Below are 15,785 nucleotides of genomic sequence, written 5' to 3' on the forward strand. Positions count from 1 at the left end.
ATCCTCATCAGAGTGTTCACCCATGCAACTTAAATAAGTAAAATAAGTGGGTGTAAGCAAGTTTTTTTTGTTTGTTTTTTTTTGTTTTTCTGATTGATGTTGTGGTTAAGAGGACATGACAGTGAGCTACAGGAGTCATTATCTATTAATTTTGCTGGTTTATTTTAGTAAGCAATTTAAAGCTTTTCCAGTATGTCTTTTACATTTTCCGCTCATTAATTGAGTCCCATTTATACTCTTTCTTTTGCATTAAAAGATGTATTGCACTATTTAAAGTTTAATTTAGCCCATATGTCAAAACTATATCTAAATGAGCCACTTACAGCACTTTCGTATGAATTACATTATGTAAGTCTTTCCCCTCCTGTCTTTTTTTATCCTTGAAAATTCAATTTTGTTATTAGAAAGTAGGAAAGGAACACATAAAATATAATAAGCAGTAATATTAGAAAACGAAGCTGGGACCATCAAGACAAGAACAGGCTGCAGAAAATTTTTTAAAACCCTGAGAAAAATGGGCTAAAACCTTTCACAATAGTACTATTAGGTGAGGTTGTCCATGTAAACTGGGAAAAGTTCAACTTTAGGTTTTATTCTGGTTTTGTTCTAAAGAGAAGCTTGTAGTTTTGCAACTTGTAATCCCAGGCCTTTTATCTATCTGTCTTCCTAATTTGTGTATTCAAATTATTGATATTAACATCAACAAAAAACATATACTACCTAAAGATATCATTTAAAAAAAAAAAAACATATTGTTATAAAAACAACAACAAACAAACAAAAACAAAATTAAAAAACAGCAGCAGAGTAAGAGAGAATCAAGGCAGATCATTCTCCATTCTCAGAAGTTCTTTGGAAGTTCTTTCTCAATGGTCATGGAGTATGCCAACTTCTGATAGCTCTTAACTCTAGGAAAACCAAAACCAAAACCAAAACTAACCAACCAATCAATAAAAAAATAAAAATAAAAAATAAAAATAAAAATAATAAAAAAAAAAAAAAAGGACCTACCCCGGTGTATTTGAGGGTGCATTCTATCTTTTAACTTCTCCGCCTACCACAGCAGCCCCCACTCCTGTTTATTTATTTATTTATTTATTTGTTGAGGTTTCCTTTGTGTATTTGTTTTCTGGCACATAATTTCTTCCTATTTCATTATTAGTTAACTGTACTGTGAGCTAGATAGTCAGCTGGTTTACATTTTCATATTGTTCCTTTGACATCTCTGTTGAATGGCCCATTGATTCTGAAACAATATGTTTACAGTAGGGTATAGGAAATGAGGAAATGTAGTTCTTTTCCTTGGTTGGCTAGCAGCAGTCTGTGACATCCCCCTTTGGGGAGTACTACTTTTGCACTGTTCAAATGTGTGTATAACTTACATAGTTATATTTATGTTCACAATAATGATGTTTGTCATTTGCTCAGCTGCAGATGTGAGAAGCTCATTTCCACTTAGCACTCAATAAGGCTTCACTCTCATTTTTCTTTATGTTTCAGTCTTTATTCAGGGTTTGGTGAACTTTCTTACTGATTTAGGCACATAGGCTCCTTTTCTGATGAAAGGATGCTGATTTCTCTTTTCTCAGTTAATGAGAAAACATACCTTTGTAAGATGATTTAAGGTATATACTACATTTTAATATATCAATTAACATTAATCAAGATAGCTTTTTTTCTCTGAAAACTGAGTATTATTACCATAGGTTTCTTTTTGCTCCCACACTATTTTGTGTTAATATATTGCTTATTATAAGATACAATATTGCCAGTGGTTACGATAACGATTTTTAACATCTGTTCTTTGCAAATACCAACTGTTCCTTAATTTGGTGCCATATTTAAAAATAATTACCTTCTTTCAGCTCTCCAGTTCAATACCCAGTTATATTTCATATCGTTCTGTTTTACTAGGTAGCTGATTTTGTTTTAGAGTATACTTGACTTTTAGCTTATAACAAATTACACTTTCTCTCAACCTGGATAAATCTGATGAAGTGAATTGTTCTTAAAATTAATGGCTTGTACAGTCAACTTTCTGTCAAGGCTTGCAAAAAGACAGAAACAAACCTGAACAGGTCTCTGGATGTAATAGAATTGGGACATATCCATACTGTGTATGTAATATTGTTGCTCTTCCTAGTAACTACTCTTCTACTCAGAGCTGAATATCACTGAGTGCTTCTTACAAGATCACCTTAAAGTATCTGACAGAGCAACACGTCTTCTTAAGTTATTAGACTAAGCAAGTCTTACTTTTCTACTTGTATTTTGTGTGTGTAACAGGCCTATGTAAGTTTTATTTTTTCCTTACAGACATGGAAAGACATCTGAATTAACAAAGTACCGAACACAAAGTAAACACAGATGCATAATTTGTGTCTTCAAAATATACAGGGAACTCTAAACATCTGGTTTTCTTTGTACTTATAGCTACAATTCATGAATGGCAAGACTCCAAAGCTGAGATTTCAGCACTGTTTTTTTTTTTCTTTTTTTTTTATCTGTTTCTGATATAATTGAGTCACTGAGAAGAATATGCAAATCTTATACAAACATATTCCCTTTGAAAATCTCCAGTTTTTCAAACCCACAGATACAGGACAATTCACATGTGAAACCATTGCACTGGAAGTGTTCTAGTATGGACACAAACTTTCGCAAGCTTTCTTATTACTGTTGACAGAAGAATCCATTTTCTGGTATATTCCTTATTATACTTAAAATAAACAGATCAAATAGAATAATGATTTTTTTTATTATTATTTTATTTATTTATTTATTTATTTATTTATTTATGGATATCAGACTCAACCATTTAAAGGACAAAAGAAAATCTAATTTTTCATTGAAATATTTAAGTTACATATTTTGGGGGATGAAGAAACTTACTATTTACTCTGTATGTTCAGTGCCTAATGCAATCAAACTGCTATTAGAGTTTCCTAGACATTACTGCACATACTATAAAAAAAATAATAATATCATTAACCTACTGGGTAACACATTAAAATTAATTTATTTCTTGAGCTGTGCCCCTAATTTTAAGAGAATTACATCAGGACTGCATATATTTTTCTATTAGTTTGAAGGATTTATGAAATAAAATCAAGTGGTAAAGAAGCAGCATTAAAGAGTGAGTTAGTTTGTGCCAATGCATTGGCCTTAGAAGCACAAAGGTTAGAAAGTCAAATATGATTGAAAATGAAATGTCATATCATTGACCTCTAGAGAATAAATACTACGCTTTGTAATTGGAAATGTTAATTTTAATACTCATAAATTACGTTAAACAATTTTACATTCCCTTATATATTGCTTATCTTAAGGGTGGTTGTAAAATTTTATGTTTAAAAATGTATTAAGCTATAATATGCAAATTTTGTGTTATATAACATTAAATACAGAAGATGGGGAAGCCTCACTACCTTGTTTGATGTATATTAGGATATTATTTTGTACATTTTGTTTCTGGTTTTGTTGAAGATTACCTTTTTGAAATAGTTTGACACTTTACATACCCACTGTAGATGTTTAATCAGACAAACCGATAGAGAAATGTTTAATGTTTAAATGTTTTTTCTGTTTTGTTTTGTTTTGTTTAATAATAGAATTTTTGGGCAGTTAGGGAAAAAATCATCTAACTTCCACCGGAAATATCATTACCAGACTTAAAGCTGTATTTATTTACTGAATTTATTTATAAGAATTAATATTTGAATGTTGTTAATATTCCTACTGTGTAGGTTCAGGAAAGTTTTATGAACCAGGGGAAAATAACAATTTTTACTTCAATCAGTTGACATGATGCATTTTTTGAATTACATACTTTGGAAAACTTAGGTTTTTTTTTCGTAATCATCAGTTTAAACTTTGCTAAATTAATAAAGTAAAGTTTATTCTGTATTATACCGTGGGGGGGGGGGGGGGGGGGGGGTGTGGAGGAGGGAAGGGGGCTGAACTGTATGAAGCTTGCAGTTGACAATGACATGGTTGAGAGCCTCCGGGTAAGTTTTAAAGGACAAGTAAATAAAGCAGATGTCTTTGTGAGAGTCTGCTATAGGCCACCAAGACAGGATGTTGACACTGATTAATTACTCTTTAAGAAATTAAGATATACCTCTAAATCATCCACCTTTGTCCTTATGGGTGACTTCAACTTGCCAGATGTTAACTGGGAATGTCACACATTTGATACAAACAGCTCCAGGAGATTCCTAAACCACTGTGACAATAACTTCTTGGAACAAGTACTAAGGGAGCTGACTACAAAAGATACCCTGCTAGATTTGTTGCTTGAAAACACAGAGGGTCTCATGGGTGAAGTGGTGATTGGTGGCAGTCTTCATCATAGTGACCATGAAGTAGTCAAGTTCAAAATCTTTAGTGACAGGAGGAAAACTGCCAGCAAAACTTTGACCCTGGATATGGAGAGAGCAAACTTGAAGCTTCACAGGGAACTAGTTAGACAGGTCATCTGGGAAACTGCTTTTGAATGTGCAGGGGGTTCATCATTGCTGGTCCCTTTTAAGTGACACCTTTTAAACGCACCTGAACAGACAATTCCAAAATGTCAGAAGTCAAACAGGTGGGACAGAAGGTTGGCTTGGATGAGCAAGGATCTTCTTCTAGAGATTAGATGGAAAAAAAAGTGTATGGCCACAGTAAGTGAGGTCAAGTGACAGGGGAGGACATAGGTGGGACAGAGTAGCTGTTCACCATTGTAAGGAGAAGATTTGTGCATCTAAAGGTCAAGTAGAGTTGAAGATGGACTGTACTGTGGGAGACAATAAAAAGGGCTTTTAAAAATATACAAACAGCAAAAGGAGGAGCACAGAAAACATTGGTCCATTACTTGAGAAGAATGATCACCTCACAAATAGGGATGGATATAAGCAGAGACATTTAAAGTCTTCTTCACCTCTGTGAAGCATTTAAAATAAGCATTTAAAATTTATCACTTGAAAATATCAAAAAACTTCATGCCAGAAGACAAATATTAACTCATCTGATAAACAAAGAATTTTGAATTCTGAAACACTGTGGTACACATATACTTGTGCTACCAATTTGGTGCCTCCAATTTGCAGAGTAGGTTGCTTAGATTCCCCTGAATTTGCCACTTCCAAATCTTATTATGAACACAGGGAAACAAAAACACCTTATATACAAAATCAATAACGTGTTACTCTAGTTGAAGTCTCAACAGTCTAATGAAATAATAACTACAGTTACAATCATTAGAGGTTGTAGTTTAAAATATATACTATTTGAATTAATAAGCTAAAATTTCCTAGTATGTTTCCATTTTCTTTGGTGAAGTGTACCCTCATAATAAAAAATTTCTTCCTTATGTCTAATCTATGTCTACCTTCTTTCACTTTGAAACCATTACCCCCTGTCCTATCAGGACCCTGCAAATTTTCTCTCTCCATCTGTCTTATAAGCCCCCTTTAGTTATTGAAGACTGCATTAAGGTCTTCACGGATCCTTCTGTTCTCTAGGTTAAACAAACCCAGCTCTCTCAGTCTGCCTCCAGCCCTCTGTTCATTTTTGAGACCCTCCTCTGGACCCACTCTAACTGGTCTATGTCTTTCTTGTGCTGGGGGGGCAAGAGCTGGGAGGCAGCACTGCAGTATTCCAAGTGAAATTCATAGAAATTCTTTACTATGAAATTCATAGACATTATTTACTCTGGAGTGTGGTGAGGCACTGGAATACATTGCCCAGAGAAGCTGTAGATGCCTCTTCCCTGGAAGTGTTCAAGGCCAGGTTGGATGGGTCTTTGGGCAACCTGGTCTAGTGGAAGGTGTTCCTGTGCATGGCAGGGGGTCTGGAATTTGATGATCTTTAAGGTCCCTTCCAATCCAAACCATTTTATGATTCAATGATTCTATGAATTGGGGTCTAACAAAGGTGGACTAGAGGGGGAGAACAACCTCCCTTGACCTGTTGGCCACACTTCTTTTTATGCAGCACAGAATATGATAGTTTTCTGGTCTGAAAGCATGTACTACTGGATCATGTCTAATTTTTCATTCACCAGTATCTCCAAGTCCTTCTCCACATGGCTGCTCTCAAACCATTCATATCCTAGTCTGTACTGATGTCTGGGATTGCCCTGACCCAGGTACAGCACGTTGAACTTGGGGGGCCAAAGATAGACCCCTGAGAGACACCACTTGTCACTGATCTCCACGTGAATGTTGAACCATATCCTGGTTTCGGTTAGGATAGAGTTAATTTTCCTCCTAGTAGCTGGTAGGATGCTATGCTTTGGATTTAGGATGAGAAGAATGTTGATAACACACTGATGTTTTAATTGTTGCAGATTGGTGCTTACCCTAAGCCAAGGACTTTTCAGCTTCTCACACTGTCCTGCAAGAGGGCAGGCTGGGGGTGCAGCAGGAGCTGGGAGGGGACGGACCCAGGACAGCTGACCCAAACTGGCCAAAGGGGTATTCCATACCATATGGTGTCATGATGAACAATTAATGTGGGGGGTCTTGCCTGGGTAGGGGGACCAGCTGCTCAGGGATAGGCTGGGCATTGGTCGGCGGGTGGTGAGCAATTGCATTGTGCATCACATGTTTTCTACATGCTATTATTAGTAGTACTATTATCATTATTATTATTGTTTTCCTTTCTTTTCCGTCCTAATAAACTGTCTTTATCTCAACCCACAGCCTTCTTTTTTTTTTTTCTGATTCTTTTCCCCATCCCAGAGAGGGAAGGGGGAGGGTGAGCAAATGGCTGTGTGGTGCTTAGCTACTGGCCATGTTAAACCACAAGCCATTGACCACAACACTCAGTATGTGGCCAGATTGCCAATCCACTGAAAATCAATCCTTCAGTTCCATCCTTCAAATCGATCTAACTCTAGTTTATTGACAAGGATGTTGTGTGGGACTGTGTCAAAAGTGTTACATAAGTCCAGGTAGATGCCATCAGTTCTTTTTCCCTTGTCCACTAACATAGTCACTCCTTCATAGAAGGCCACCAGATTGGTCAGGCATGATTTTCCCTCGGTGAAGCCATGTTGGCTATCTTGAATCACCTTCCCATCTTCCATATAACTTAACATAGCTTCAAGGAGGATCTGTTCCATGATCTTCCTAGGGACGGAGGTGATGCTCACAGGTCTGTAGTTCCCTGGTCCCCCTTTCTATACTTTTTAAAAAATGGGAGCAATGTTTTCCTTTCTCCAATCCCTGGGGACTTTGACTGTCAGGACTCTTCAAATATGATGGAGAGAGGCTTGAAAACCACATCAGCCACAACCTTTAGGACCCCGGGATACCTGTCATCAGGGCACGTAGACTTGTACCCATTCAGTTTCATCATGTATTCTCAAAACTGCTCTTTGCTTGTAGTGAGAGGGACTATGTTTCCCCAACCCCTTCCTTGAAGTTCAGAGATTTGACAGACTTGAGAGTTGTGGAAGAGCGACTGAAAGTGAAGACTGAGACAAAAAATGATTGAGTACCTCAGCCTACTCCACATCTGTTGTCCCCAGTTCTTCCATCTTGCTTATCAGAGTGGGTGCACTCTCCTTAGTCTTCCTTTTCTTGCTAACGCACATGTAGAAACCTTTCTTTTTATTCTTTGCATCCCTTTCCAAGTTCACCTCTGACTGTTCTTGGCTTTCTTGATCTCATCCCTGCACATCCAGGTGGCACCCTTATACTCTTCCCAGGCCACTGGGAAAATCATCTAATATCATCTGATAAGTCCCAAGGCATGTCTGGTTATCTCAACAAAAAACTTACAGCTTATTACAAGCAATGACGTCACTCTACTGAGCTTGTTTGCTTTCAAAAGGTGGTCCTGAAAGATGCTTTAAGTTAATTTATGGGATCACAGACTGAGTCTTTAATTTTTCCAAAGTCAAGTCAACAGGTCATTGACAATAAACCACTGATTAATTGATTGTCTTGATAGACTCCAGCACAGTGGTGTTTTTTTTTTTTTTTTTTTTTTTTTTTTTTTTTTTTTTTTTAATGAATATAGAGCCATGCAGGTGACTATACTGAGATTACTGTCTTCAGATCCTGCCTGGAGCATATTTTTAAGGCAGAATTTAGCATATCATATGCCATTACACTTTGTTTTCTGTAACATAGTTTAAACTAATGAGCTGTAAATCTTGAAATTGCTACTTTCTCCAGAACAAATACAGTCAATACTGATGATATCAAAGATCTAAATCAATATTCTTCTTCATACTAGTTTCAGTGATCTTTCATACTCCAGCCATGTAAACTTTATCACTATAAAGTGCTATAAGGTTGCCCCTGAGCCTCCTCTTTTCCAGGCTGAACAACCCCAGCTCCCTCAGCCGCTCCTTGTAAGACTTGTTCTCCAGACCCTTCACCAGCTTCGTTGCCCTTCTCTGGACTCATAAAGAAATATAATTACCAGTATTCCAAACCTTATTGTTTTATTTCAAAGTGGATCAATCCTACCAGAGTGCATATAATCACAAAGTTAGATGTGTACCTAAGCTTATAAGCCCTGCCTTTTTGTTATTTTTGATGCATTGATACCAGTGAATGAAGCTACATATATTACATTTCTACATCTCACTTTATAGACTTACTATCTCAGGTTTCCACTAGCGCACTAAATAGTGCACTGATTTATGGTGTAAACGTTCACATCAGTTTCAAACCTACATTTGGACAAGCATGGCATTCCTATTGAAGAGAAAGGTTTAACTTTCACAGCTTGTAAAATATTCATATATAAGCAAACAAAACAGAGTGAGAAGTTTTGTCTAATATTATTTCCCTTTATATATATATTTATATATTTAATATTTATAATATTATATATATAATTTATATATTTGGGAGCCACAATTTAAACATAATTTCTATGTTATACTGGTATTAAAAGAATGGTAACACCAGTAAATTATAGCACTGTGCTAATGAAGGCTATGCTTGACTCTTTATCTTAAGTGAAAAATATTTCTTTTTGTGAAATAAAAAAATAAACATTTAATTAGTCTAATAACAATAATAATATGAATACTACTTTGAAGTACTCTAAACAACAGTCGGATTTGAGACTGGGCCGGTGATAAATGCTACTGGTGATCTTGAAAACATTGGGCAACTGGAGTAAATAACATTATATTTCTTTTTCATTTTGGGAAGCAAGGTATTTAGTTCAGGTCAAAAAGAGAAAAAGCTTCAGCATTTTGTACTGAACAGAATTCAAGTGTTGTTTTGCATCCTTGCTGGATTTAGCTTCCTGAAATCCCAAACTCTTTCCAAAGAGCATAGTCATCAAATGGCAATGATCATTCTTTCTCTTATCTGTCTCCTTCCCTGTGCAAAAGCTCACAGCCCTGCAGTTTGTATGGGAGGTGCAATTGCTCCTGAAGACAGTGGCCTGACTGCTGTATGTGCTGTTCATCTGGCTGCAGGTAAGCTGGCCAGCACCCATGTCAGGACTGACCTTGCTCCTGGGCTTCCCATGTCTTTATCTGACTGAGACTCTGCCATGCTGCTCCAGCATTGCTCTCCTCTTCTCCTGATTGCCAGAAAAGCTGGTCTTCTGCCTGGCTAGTGTCCAAGATGAGCCAGTCACAGTTTCTCCATCTGGTTTATTCTTGGAAAGACAAATTAGCTGTTCTTAATTTATAACAGCAAGTTTTTCCCTACCCTCTATCTCCAGCCTACTTATTGCATCTACAGCATATTTAATTTTGGCTAGATTTCTGCATAATGTAGCGTATGGCTGTTTCCTTCTATTTGTTGTTGTTGTTCCTTTCTTTTCTCTCCTCCTGTAGCTGGCAGAAAGTTTCCAAAAAACAGTAATTCTTGCTCACAAGATAACTTCTCCATCTTTATGTAGCTTTTCTGTGTACTTTCCATTCCCTTCTAAAAACAACCTTCCCCACAAAAAGAAAGGAACAGCTTAACCTTTATTTTTTACTGTATTTTCATTATTCTTTGGATAAACCATTACCGACTACACAAACATATTCTCTCTCCGCTGCAAAAAGCCCTCTAAAAAACTATATTCATAAAAAATAATTTCACATGAACATCTGATATCCTTGGTGCCAAATGGTAAAACACATAAGTAGCTGATGATTTCGAGAGACTCTGTGGATACTTTTATTTTATTATAATATACTTCAGTGTAAGTAGGTTGATTTTTCTCCTTAGATTTTATCACGCAGGTACTTGATTGTTGGTGAACTGTGCCTCTGCCTCTTAGAGGTCAACACATTTCTATGCTGTCACTCATGTAACATTCATGTCAGGGTCTTCAGCTGGTCTAATTGGTGTAGACTACACAGTAGTCAATGAAGCTTACATCTGCCCATACCGCTCACAGATAAAACAGGAGCATTTTACAAACAGCAGTTACTCAGTACCATCTGATCTGTCTTTGCCTTTTAAAGGTATGTTGAACTTATGTTATACTAGCTATAAATCTGTAGATAATGCCATGCTAACTTTTTAACAGTTATGATAGCATTTTTTTTAAATAACCAAACCAAACAACAACAACAACCACCACCACCACATAGAATTTGAAATTGTTTATGAACACAGTCTACAACTCAGGATTCTGAAGTTTAGCCCATATAAACTGATCTGCCATTTGCTTTAGGGTTTTCATTGATTTTAGTGCAATGTCAAGCTGGCTTTTAGACAGAACATGCTGTTAATATTTACATTTGTACACAGATATTAAATAGGAGGCTGTCTGTGTGGATATTAGTGAGAAATACAGCAAAACACATCACACTGTAAACCTGAGTTCAGATACACTACAGAATGCATAGTGAATTGTTTCAGCTAAGAAATTCATTTGACCCCTTTTCGTTCGACTTTTGGAGATGAGAGTGTGAAATGCTCTAAACTTTTTTTTTCTTTTTTTTTTTTTTTTTCTTTTCTATTATTCAGCAAAACCAGAAATCCTTTCAATTTGTGATTGGTATGAATAAGTTGTAAACAACCATATTCCCTCTAGGTGAAAAACAAAAGAAACAATCTAGGATTATGTCATTATTAAAACAGATGAGGTTAGATTATTGTGATTATTGTCCCCAGAATACAACTGTAAAGCCTAATTTAACTCCTCTTACGTGAAAGGTTTACCTCTGAATCTCAATGCAAAACACAAGTCGCAAAAAATAAAGCTTTTTTTTTTTTTTTTCCAACTCCCCACCTTCTGCACCCCAAATTAGAATAACAAACAAAAAGAGAGGGGAATTTCTAACCCACCCTACCCTGCCCCCTAAAAGACATATCAAACAAAGCAAGGTTATTTTAATTTTCATTTTTGCTGAGTGAAAGACCTTTTCTCAGGACAGTCTTTTCATTCTATTCATTCTAGAAAAACAGAGAGCTTCAAAAAAAAAAAAAAAGGAAAAGAAAGCCTTATGTTTTTCCCGTCCCATACCTAGACACTCAAAAAAATGTAGAGTTGAAGGGTGGTTAAAGAGCTTAGAGTGAAGGCACCTCATCCTGTACAATCTTAGTGCACATGGACAGAAAGAAAGTATTTTGTCCTTTTGCTTTCTTCATCAGCAGCTCTGCTAGGCAGCAAGGACAAGAGCTGGATTTTTTCCTCACCAAGCAGATCATCTTAAAGGCTTTACTCTTTTCACAATTGTCTTTCAATCTATTGGCTTCAAACCTATGATTTATGCTTAGCTGGTCGGACATAGGATGAAATATTAACATTTTCAAATTCTTCAGACAGGAGTTCTTCATTTTATTTTATGTCATTTTGTTTAATTTCATTCATTTTTTGAATGAAAATGTCACAGGGATTAATTAAAAAAACACTGACATTTCTGAAAATGGAATATTTAATTTAGTTTTGTTGAACTAATCCAACAGGGTTATTTTTGGCCATGGAAAAGTGTGTATAAATGTCTTTTCCAAATTAGGTTGACCTGGTTAGTTCTTATACTAATCTCTATAGCCATTCTTATCCTGAGAGATTATAATGGAGCAGAACACTAGGCTGATCAGTCATAGCTATAGATTTGGTCTTCATATTAATTTTCTTAATGGAGTTGTGGTTAACATTTCTAATATATCTTCTCCCTTCATGCTTTGTATTTTTCTACAAGTGAATGGGTACAAAAATATTTACCTGCCTACCTGCCACAGAGATAGAATAACCTTTTAACGTTTATAGCAGATTGCTCTTATATGTGAAGAGATATATGAGGTTTACACAGCTAACCATGTGGGAAGAAATATATGTCTTGTTATTCTTCAACATATTTTATAATTCACAACTGAATTCTGACCTGCAGTCTATAAGACCCGTATCTAATAGTGGGTGTTATCATCTCTGTAGGAGATGCGTGGGAGTACCTGAACCACCTACTTAAAGAAATTAGCTGAATTCAGGATCTTAGGATCTGACAATCTGTCAGAGGCCTTCAGGTAACACAGAGCTGAGACCATATCTCTATTTTTGTTTAAGATGAAACAATATATATATAAACTGTGTAGAATAATAAGGGAGTTCCATTCCTACAGGGGATCACCTTGGAGATTTTCCTGCTCTGAGTTTGCTCTTATTGGTTCTATCATGGGATGGGAATATAAACAGGAAAGAATAGTTAATTGTTTGCACGTTATTTTCCATACAACATGCATTTTATCACAACAATAGAAGGGAAGGGAAGGGAAGGGAAGGGAAGGGAAGGGAAGGGAAGGGAAGGGAAGGGAAGGGAAGGGAAGGGAAGGGAAGGGAAGGGAAGGGAAGGGAAGGGAAGGGAAGGGAAGGGAAGGGAGTAAAGCTTCATAAGCTTTATGCTAACTAATTTCATTGAATTTTTTCCAGAATTTGAAGCTTTTTAAACTGCTTTCTTTTTTTTAAAAAAAAAAAAAAAAAAAAAGCTTTCTTTTATTTGTAGATAAAATCATGGCTTCTTATTCATTTACAAACTAATATACATACAATTTATTCATTAGTTTTTCACTTTCTAAAGACAAATATCTTCAAAGAAAAAAATATTTTTTTTTTTCTTTAGGTGTAAAGACTATCTATTTTCTTCTCTGTGTTTTATAAGAGAAATTCCCTCTCAGCTGGATAGAACTGAAATCCCATCACAGAATTGCCTTTAAAGTCCTTGCGTTGGGTAAATTTCTTATATGGATACAGTAGAGGATTAATTAAACAACCAAAAATAAATAAATAAATAATAATAAAAATATGTTCCTTTGTTTTTTTTGTTCCTCTTTTCTTTTTTTTTTTTCTCCCCAGGTTTTATTTGTCCTCCCTTTTGGCTTTCCAAGATTTTTCAGGAAAACATTTTGCCCTTTCCAGAGTATCTGTCTGTATTTTGAATTCTCCTCATAATGGAAAATAAGGAAGGAAAGAACTGTTTACCTATAGCATTGAATGAACTCAAGATGGTGAAATCTTCGAGATGAGTCCAATTAGGCAGGTTTCAAAAGGCAGGTTTCTACGATCTCATTCATCTTCTTGAATGAAAATTGATCCCTTTTTAATCCTTTCATTTTTATTACTTTATTTTTCTTTTCTTTTCTTTTCTTTTCTTTCTTTTTTTTTTTTTAAAAAAAAAAAAATTTTACTTATTATTTTAAAAATAAGCTATGTTCCCAGGATTCCTCTTCTCTAATTTTAATTTTGTTTCAGTGAAAACAGAATAAATTTTCCTTAAACTTTCCTTAAACATTTCATTTTAATGGCAATTTTATTATAATATCTTTGCTCTCAATCACCTAATTTAAACTACAGTTTTTGGATAGATAAAAATCCTCTTTTTAATGACATTAGAGATAATGAAAAAAGAAAAAAAAAAAAGTAATCCAAATAATTTAACTGGAATTCAGAATTTTCTCTCCAATATTCATATGATGATTTATTTATTTATTTATTTATTTACATAAATTAAAGTACACTCAACTTTTCCAAACCTCCATCAAAGTTTTGCTCAGGTGATATGTAAAACTCATCACATATTCCACCACAACTGGGTTGCCCATTCATGTTGATTGCACTGCTAATTCTGCTGTCAGCAAGCAATGGATGTCCCCTGTGGAGTGAGATGTTGTTAAGCTTTTAACACACCTTGGAGGGAAGCTGTGACAACAGCTAAGGTGACAGTGGCTGCTGAAAGCTACCATATTGCTGAGATCCCTCTCTGCAGGAAATGCCATGGTCTGTGAGACAAGGAAAGAGCTAACATGGTAATTGTTTTTGTCAATATGTGACAGTCAAAATTATTTCCTTTCCATGCTAATATCAAAAAAGCTGGCCTGTAGTTAACAGATGCCTAGACAAAGAGAAGTGGAGACTGTTTATCACGTGAGATTGCTACATTGTGTATGTGTATGTGTTTTCTTCTCAGATGAGAAGTTTTTCCTCATAGTTTGGGGAATTTGACTTCTTATGTGACTTCCTTTTTAAGGTGCAGGCTACACAACCTATTTCTTTTTCCCTTACTGCTGTGCTCTATGGATACCCCATCAAAGTCCCCCGTATGCTGGACAATTTGCCTCTTCATCTCTTCAGCAAATGCTTCCAAGAAGCTTCTGTTTTGCTTTCCTTCCTACTGCTCATTTCTATTCCTTTCAGACGGCACATCTTGCTTGCATTACATCCTGTGACAGGAGTCAGCATTCTCAGTAAATGAGCACATTTCGTTTACCATTAACAATGTTTTTATTCATTCTTTCATCTATTTCTAGTTAATTTTGTCCTGGAGAATGAAACCTCTTCTGCATTCCTAGAAAGTCAGTGACAAGTAACTCAGTAAAGAAAAAAAAAAAAAAAGTCATAAATGGCAATATATTAATGAATTCCAATTATGTTTCTTCAGTTCCCACAAATCTAAATACAAAGTTCTCCTTCACATTTTCCATCCTCTGCCCCAGAAGCTATACCTTACCCTGTACAGAGTTGGTGTCAGACTGTGAAATGAAAATAAAATTCAACAATTCAACTATTTTTACTATACTGCATCTGTCCCCAAACATTCGTATTAAAAAAAAAAAAATGCAGACATGAAAAAATTATTTTAGATTCTGTCAATTTTCTTTTCACTCAAATCCAACATTAAATTTTAGAAGCAGAAATCAAGGTGTTGTCTAGAATAGGTAAAAAAAAATAAATAAATCCCGAGTTAAGAGCACAAGAAAGAAATATGAATCTTTGTCAGATTGTTTTGATATTTATTTTTTGACATTTAATTTTATAAATAATTAAATAACTATTACTTAGAACAGGGTTTTCAAAGAACCTAATGCTGTGTAACATTATTTATCATGTTTGATCTAATTTGAGAAAAATAAAAGTAGCTTTCTACATATTTGTTAAAGCCAGAAATGTTTGCAGATTAGTCTGCAAGTTCATAAATTGCAGACTAATTTCTGGTCTGATACAGGAGCTATATTAATTTGATGGAAGTAGTTAGCAGGAGGTCATCCTCAAAAGACTGAGAAATAACTGGCAAATCTCACAAAAAGTCCAGCTACTCAATTGTGTATACACAATTGTACACAGTACTTTTCTATAGGTTGTAACTCTTGCCAATTGTGTCAGGATGGACATAACGGAAGGATGGTTTTCCTTTGTTACTTCAAACCCATTCATTTCAAGTTTTAAGGCCTGTGATATAACGGTGGAGTTTTGTTTTTGTTGTTGTTTATTTCTAACCCAAAGGTTTTCTCCTGACAATTTAGACATAAATACAGCAAGCAGTGATTCTGTGCTAGTTGAGGTGCCCCAGTTTACATATCCATCATCTGGCACCGTTCCCTTTGAAGACT

The 15,785-nt window shown here is 35.4% G+C and overlaps 1 protein-coding gene across 5 annotated transcripts in view; it reads left to right on the forward strand.

Moving 5' to 3' along the window:
* The window catches only part of CDH19 (cadherin 19), a 116,148-nt gene that overhangs the window by 30,461 nt on the left and 69,902 nt on the right, over nucleotides 1–15,785 (forward strand). For 2 of the 5 annotated variants that reach the window (XM_040549801.1, XM_040549802.1), the window contains exons 2-3: nucleotides 12,340–12,428; nucleotides 13,022–13,129. The exons of 2 other annotated variants lie outside the window; for them this stretch is intronic. The gene's annotated coding sequence lies outside the window, so the exon portion shown is untranslated. The remainder of the gene's footprint in view (nucleotides 1–12,339; nucleotides 12,429–13,021; nucleotides 13,130–15,785) is intronic. One more of the 5 variants, XM_040549804.1, reaches the window with a different exon arrangement.

This window comes from Cygnus olor, chromosome 2 (genome assembly GCF_009769625.2).
Source record: "Cygnus olor isolate bCygOlo1 chromosome 2, bCygOlo1.pri.v2, whole genome shotgun sequence".
Classification (NCBI taxonomy): Eukaryota; Metazoa; Chordata; class Aves; order Anseriformes; family Anatidae; genus Cygnus; species Cygnus olor.